Here is a 6,507-nt window from a genome sequence, read left to right as displayed (position 1 = left end):
TCTTTCTTTCTTTCTTTCTTTCTTTCTTTCTTTCTTTCTTTCTTTCTTTCTTTCTTTCTTTCTTTCTGTCTTTCTGTCGTGGGCCTGAACTCTGGGGCTGAGCCCTGTCCTCAGCTCTTCAGCTCAAGGCTAGGGCTCTACCACTTGAGCCACAGCGTCACTTCCGGCTTGTTTCTTTTTGCTTATGTGGTGCTGAGGAATCAAACCCAGGGACTCATGCATTGCAAGGCAAGCACTCTACCACTGAGCCACCTTCCCAGCCCTATTATTTTCTTTTTGTCTTGTTTCTTCATCTGTCTTTGGGAGGGTAAGGGAGACACAAAAATGGAGGGACAAAGGGTGAACAAATGCTGCAGTGGTACTCACTAGACACTATGTGGAAAATGAACTCTACAACCTGTGGGTGGGGATGGGAGGGAAAAATTGGGAGAGAACAAGGGAAGGGGTGACATTGTCCAAAAAGAAATGTATTCTTTATTTAACTTATGTAACTGTACACTACATTTATAAAAACAATTAGAAAATCAAAAAAATTCGGTCCTCATTAATAATGCATCCATTAGAATTATAGTGAAGTTTGCAGATTTCAGCACTTGTCAGAAACACTTGTAAGAAAGCTTTCCTGTCACCAGATTAGGTTTAGGCATGAACAAGCAAGAAGAAATTAGGCATGTGTGCCTGAACTGTTCAGAGGTAACGCTGTCCAGTATGTCATAGAACAGAAATAACTACATAGTGTTTATACCCATAGTAGAATGGTTATAAAGTTCTCTCTCTCTCTCTCTCTCCCTCGTCCCCCTCTCTGCAGTGTATTTTCTGCTGTTACTGTAGCAAACTGGAAACATTCTATTCATCCTTCAGCGTTCCATTTTTAATTTTTTGTTTTTAATAAAACAGGATTGACATATGGCAAAGCTCACCATTTTTAGTGTAAAGTGCTTGGACTCTGAAAAGGGTATTTAATTGTATAACCACAAACACAATCAAGGATCCTCTGTAACCAAATTAACTCCATTATCCCAAATCTTGGCAATCAGTGATCCATTTTCTAACCTTATAGTTTTGTTTTCAAAGTATTTGAGTACAAGTATATACTATTTGAGCCAGGTGCTGGTGGCTCGCACCTGTAATCCTAGCAACTCAGAGGCTGAGATCTGAGAATCACAGTTCGAAGCTGGCTGGGTCAAGAAAGTCTGTGAGACTCTTATCTCAATTACCAAGGTTGTAAAGTTTGTTTTCGACATAACGACTTGTACATCTCATTGTTGCAATGGGTCCACCTATATCTCTAGTTAAATGATTTGTTTTTTTCCCTTCCCCTCCACAAATTATATCGACATCAAATACAGTGAAAGAAGCTCAGGAACAGCACTCAGGCTCATAGTTCAAATTCCAAAACTGGCACACAAACAAAAAATACACTATTCAATTTTCTTCTATTAAGCATTCATTGTGCATTTGAGATTCATCCTACATGGCCAAGTATACCAATAATCTGTCTCTTTTTTTATTATTGAGTAATATTCAGTCTCACAGCTGGATTATTCATCCACTCATCAATTGAAAAAGTCATTTTCAATGTTTTTTGTTATCACAAATAAAAGTTGAATACTCATGCACTGGTTGTTACGTGCACAAATGTCATTACTTAATGTGGGTAGTAAGTAATTGTTAGATCATGTGTCACAAACATACACATTTAATTATTTACAAAATGCCAAATGATTTCCACAGTGGCATGCTATTTTGCATTTACACCAGCTACTTATAGAAGTTCCAGTGGCTCCGATTTCTCACCAACCCCTTTTCTCTCTTTCTTTCTGTTTTTCTCCTTCCTTCCTTCCTTCCTTCCTTCCTCTTCCTGCCTGCCTTCCTCTCCTTTTCTCCCTCCTTCCCTCCCTCTCTCCTTCCTTCCTTCCTCCCCCCCCTTTTTTTTTTTTACTGTTAGGTACTTACCTATCTATTGCAGGTTTGCTGTAGTTAAGTTCAATAAAGTCACCAGGAATGTGGAATCCCCACTGTCATAGGAAATACAGGGTTTGGGTTCTGCTGGTCTGTGCTCATGGTCCACATAATCACGTTTATGAATGGTTCTGCTTAAAAGCCACCTTATTTAATATATTCTGTCCACTTTCTAACCCTGACTTCTCAGCTGAAGGAGCATAACTCATGGGCTGAGGGTTGAGGGAAACTTTCACAGGCCATAGTGTTTTCCCTGTTGGTGGCTTTCCGTCTTCTGGTGGGTAGTGCTATGGACAGCTCCTTGGCAAGCACTAGGCTCACGAGTCCTTGTAAACAGTGAGATTGCTCACGCACACCAAAAAAAATGTGCAAAATTTTACAAAAATGTAGCACTAGACTTTGAGGCGCTCCCTTACTCATACAGCATAAGAGGGGAAAGCCAGCAGGTGGAACCTTGTGTTGATGGAGCTAGGCCAGGGAAGGCGGGGAGGGTCTGCAAATGCGCACTTGTTTACCAAAGTTTGCACCTGCTGGTATTGATTTGGGGTTGGAAATTTTAGGTAGCAGCAAATTCATAAATAGAGAATTCACCAGCCCTGAGATGGCACTGTCGCTGTCTATTTTTCCCATCTTGTCATCTCAGTTTAAATGTCACTGCCCCTAGGAAGGGCTGGGCCCACCTCCTAGTCCTCCATCACACAAGCTGTGGCTTCCCTACACGACCCCTTCCCTTCTTGGCCGCCAGCCTGACTTGTCACCCTGGTTTTTTTTTTGCCATCATTTATTGTGTCCACTTTCGTTTATTGTCTTTTTTAACCTTTATATCTCTCTTATAACACTAAGCTTTACCACATATAGAGGTTGGGTAAATATTTGTTGAACAAGTGAGTAGTCCTTCATTAGATGCAGCACATAGTGAGAAAGAGTTCTAGGTTGTTTTTGTGTGTGTGTGTGTGTGTGTGTGTGTGTGTGTGTGTGAGAAAGAGTTCTAGGTTGTTTGTGTGTGTGTGTGTGTGTGTGTGTATATATATCATTACCAGGGTACAGGGGCTTGACCTCAGGGCATGAGGCTCTTCTTGTTTGGATTTTTTTTTTTTTTTGCTGGAGACTGGTGCTCTACCACTTGAGCCACATGTCAACTTTCAGGGTTTTTTGTTGTTGTTGTTGCTGTTGTTTTTGGCTGGTTAATTAGAGATCAGAGTCTTTCAGATAAATCTGCCCAAGATGGCTTTGAACCATGATCCTCAGATCTTAGCCTAGCTGAGCAGCTAGGATTATAGTCATGAGTCACTATTGCCCAGCTGATTTCTAGAAATGAAACTGGAAGAAAAATCTGGTTTCTCATTATACTTTTAACACTTATTGGCTATGAGGTTGGTGACAAGTTGCTTGAGTCACATAAACTTTGGTTTCCTCATCTTTTTAACTAGAAAAATAAATATCTTATGAGCCCAAACTAGAGGTTTATAACTATATAAGCAATAAAAAAACACCAACAGAAAATGAGATATGTACGTTTACTTGTCAATTGAGATATATTGGTGCTATATTTTCTGAATATTCAAATGATTGAAGAATTTTCACTTGGGAAATGGATGTTTTGTTACTCAGTTAAGCTAGTTGCGTGTCTCACAGTCCAACTGTGACATCTTAAGAGTGAGTGATTTTGGTTTTAGGCATCTCTAGCTTTCCAATTCTGCATTGGTGAATTTAATAATGATGCCACATTATAAGGTTATAAATTCAAAGCATTAAAACTGCAATGGTGTGCTTAGGAAAAAAAAAAGCATTTGCTGAATGTTTAAAAGCTTTTTTTTTTCAAAAACAGTTTATACTCTGCAAATAAGACTTTTCTTTCAAGCATTCCTAATGACAAATTTAATTAATAAGCACATTATGATTCGGCTGGAAATGTTTTCTTACAAAGAACTCATGTGTTTCTTAAAACTGTAAGGCAATAAAAATCAACAATGTCTATAAAATCATCTCGATCTTTCCATGTGTGATGAAGACCAACAAAGGATTTAAATGTTAACTTACAGCAGAAAGGAAGCTGCATAAAAGAAAATATTGGTAACTTCACTCCAAAATTATATAAATGAATGCCTTACACAATTATAATGATCAGATCTGATTAAAGGATACTATTTAAGATGTAAAACATTCCCTCCCCCATGGTATAATCCCTGTTTTCACTGTATTTGATGTTGATATAATTTGTGGAGAAGGGAAAAAACAAATTGTTTAAATAGGAATACAGGTGGACCCATTGCAACAATGAGTTGTACAAGACGTTATGTCAAAAAACGAACTTTACTGGGCTGGGAAGGTGGCTCAGTGGTAGAGCGCTTGCCTTGCATGCCTGAGGCCCTGGGTTCGATTCCTCAGCATCACATAAGCAAAAAGAAAAAAAAGCCAGAAGTGGTGCTGTGGCTCAAGTGGTAGAGTGCTAGCCTTGAGCTGAAGAGCTGAGGGACAGTGCCCAGGCCCAGAGTTCAGGCCCCACGACCGGAAAAATAAAAATAACTATAGATAAAAAAAATGAACTTTACAACTTTGAATGGGGGGGGTGGGATGGGAAGAGATGGGAAGGGGAAACAAAGGAGGAGGCAACAATGCTTGATAAGAAATGTACTCATTACCTTTCTCATGTAATTATAACCCCTCTTTACGGTATTTTCACAATATAAAAAACAAACAAACAAAAAAGAAAATGTAAAACATGTTGAGTCACCCAGAAAGCAAGCTAATGGCAGGGAGGGAGAAGTGCTAAGTCAGTGTATTTGATTACAAAGCAAAAACAGATCAGTAGCCTGGTGCTGGTGGCTCAGGCCTGTAATCCTAACTACTTTGGAGGCTGAGATCTGAGGATCATGGTTCAAAGTCAGCCTGTGCAGGAAAGGCCATAAAACTCTTATCTCCAATTAACCACCAAAAAGCCAGAAATGGAGCTGTGGCTCAAGTGATAGAGTGCCAGTCTTGAGTGAAAAAGCCAAGGGACAATGCTTAAGCCCTAAATTTATGTCCCAGTACTGGCAAAACAAAACGAAACAAAAAACAGGTCAGTAAAACCATAGAATGTAGACTGATTGTTGTACATAAAACTTTCATTGTTTCCTGACTTGCATCTCTATTAACTTTCCTGGGAACAACATTAAACAACAACCTGTAAGTTCCCATAGGAAACCTAACAACAGGTATGAGTCAAGGCTAAGGGATCAGATGTCACTTGCTGACAGGCATCTTCTGAGTGTGCTCGGCAGAGGCCCATGACTTCCTATCACTTCCAGGCTATTGTCAATGACCTTGGACAGGACTCCTGAATGACCTGTCAGCAAACAGACAAATATTATGATGCCACTTTTCCATATTTCTTCCCAGAACATGGATTATTTGGGACTATTCTAATAGAATCAAGACAATTTTATGAGAAAACAACACCAAAAACCCCACAAGTTATGTTTCACTTCAAAGTTTTCAGTTTTAACCGAAAAAAAGAAATTAGTCTAGTTAAAATGGCAGGTGGGCTATGATGAAATCAACTTTCAAGTTTTGGCCCAAATACCTGTTTCATGAGTCCCAGTCTCGTGAGATTGGTCTCATTGGTCTTTGCATTCCTCCTAGGCTCAGCAGGCATTAAATATATGATATGAACTATGTCATATGACATAGATACATATATGTATAGCTATATACATATATCTGTAGTTAATAATAATTAATGAATAAGTGGATGGATGAATGAGTGAACAAATAAGAGTTGCAAATTAGGAGCTACAAATTTTTCCTTCATAAAATAACTGCAAGCTGGGTGCCAGAGGCTCACGCCTATAATCCTAGATACTCAGAAGGCTGAGATGTAAGGATCACAGTTTTGAAGCCAGCATAGGCAGAAAAGTCCCTGTGAAACTCTTATCTCCAGTAAACTCAAAAAAGCTGGGAGAGGCACTGTGGTTCAAGAGGTAGAGTGCTAAAATTGAGTACAAAGAGGCTCATGGACAAAGCTCAGGCCCTGAGTTCAAGCCCCAGGATCAGCGAGAGAGAAAGAGAGAGAGAGAGAGACAGAGAGAGAGACAGAGAGAGAGAGAAAGAGAAAGAGAGACAGGGAGAGACAGAGAAACAGAGAGAGACAGAGAGAAGTTGCAGTGGGCCTGGAATGTATGTCTATGAAGAATTTTATTTTTAGATCTTTCATAAATTTTTTTCATTATTTATGGTCAACTTGGGTCTTTCATGATGGTTTTTCAAGCTTGTTTTTGTTTCAAAACCAAGGTGTGAAAAACACAGAGGTATGTTCTGGGATGTGAAAGTCAAATACAGTTCTTTGAAAGTTTCACTCATATGTGGCTTGTGTTTGTGATAATTATTTTAAAATCTCAGACAATTAATAGGTATTTTCTAGGCACAGACTTCAGGGGAGCCACTGTGGGAAATGTTTAAAAACGGAAGTTAAAAGGAAACTACTCTTGCTCTCACACAACAAATACTGACACCAAGACATGTGTACAATTTCCAGTTTATCTATAAGTAAGAAAAGTGGCTAGA

Source organism: Dipodomys ordii, unplaced genomic scaffold, assembly GCF_000151885.1.
Source record: "Dipodomys ordii isolate 6190 unplaced genomic scaffold, Dord_2.0 Scaffold11, whole genome shotgun sequence".
Classification (NCBI taxonomy): domain Eukaryota; kingdom Metazoa; phylum Chordata; class Mammalia; order Rodentia; family Heteromyidae; genus Dipodomys; species Dipodomys ordii.
The sequence above is the reverse complement of the archived record's forward strand: the minus strand, read 5'-3'. Positions refer to the sequence as shown.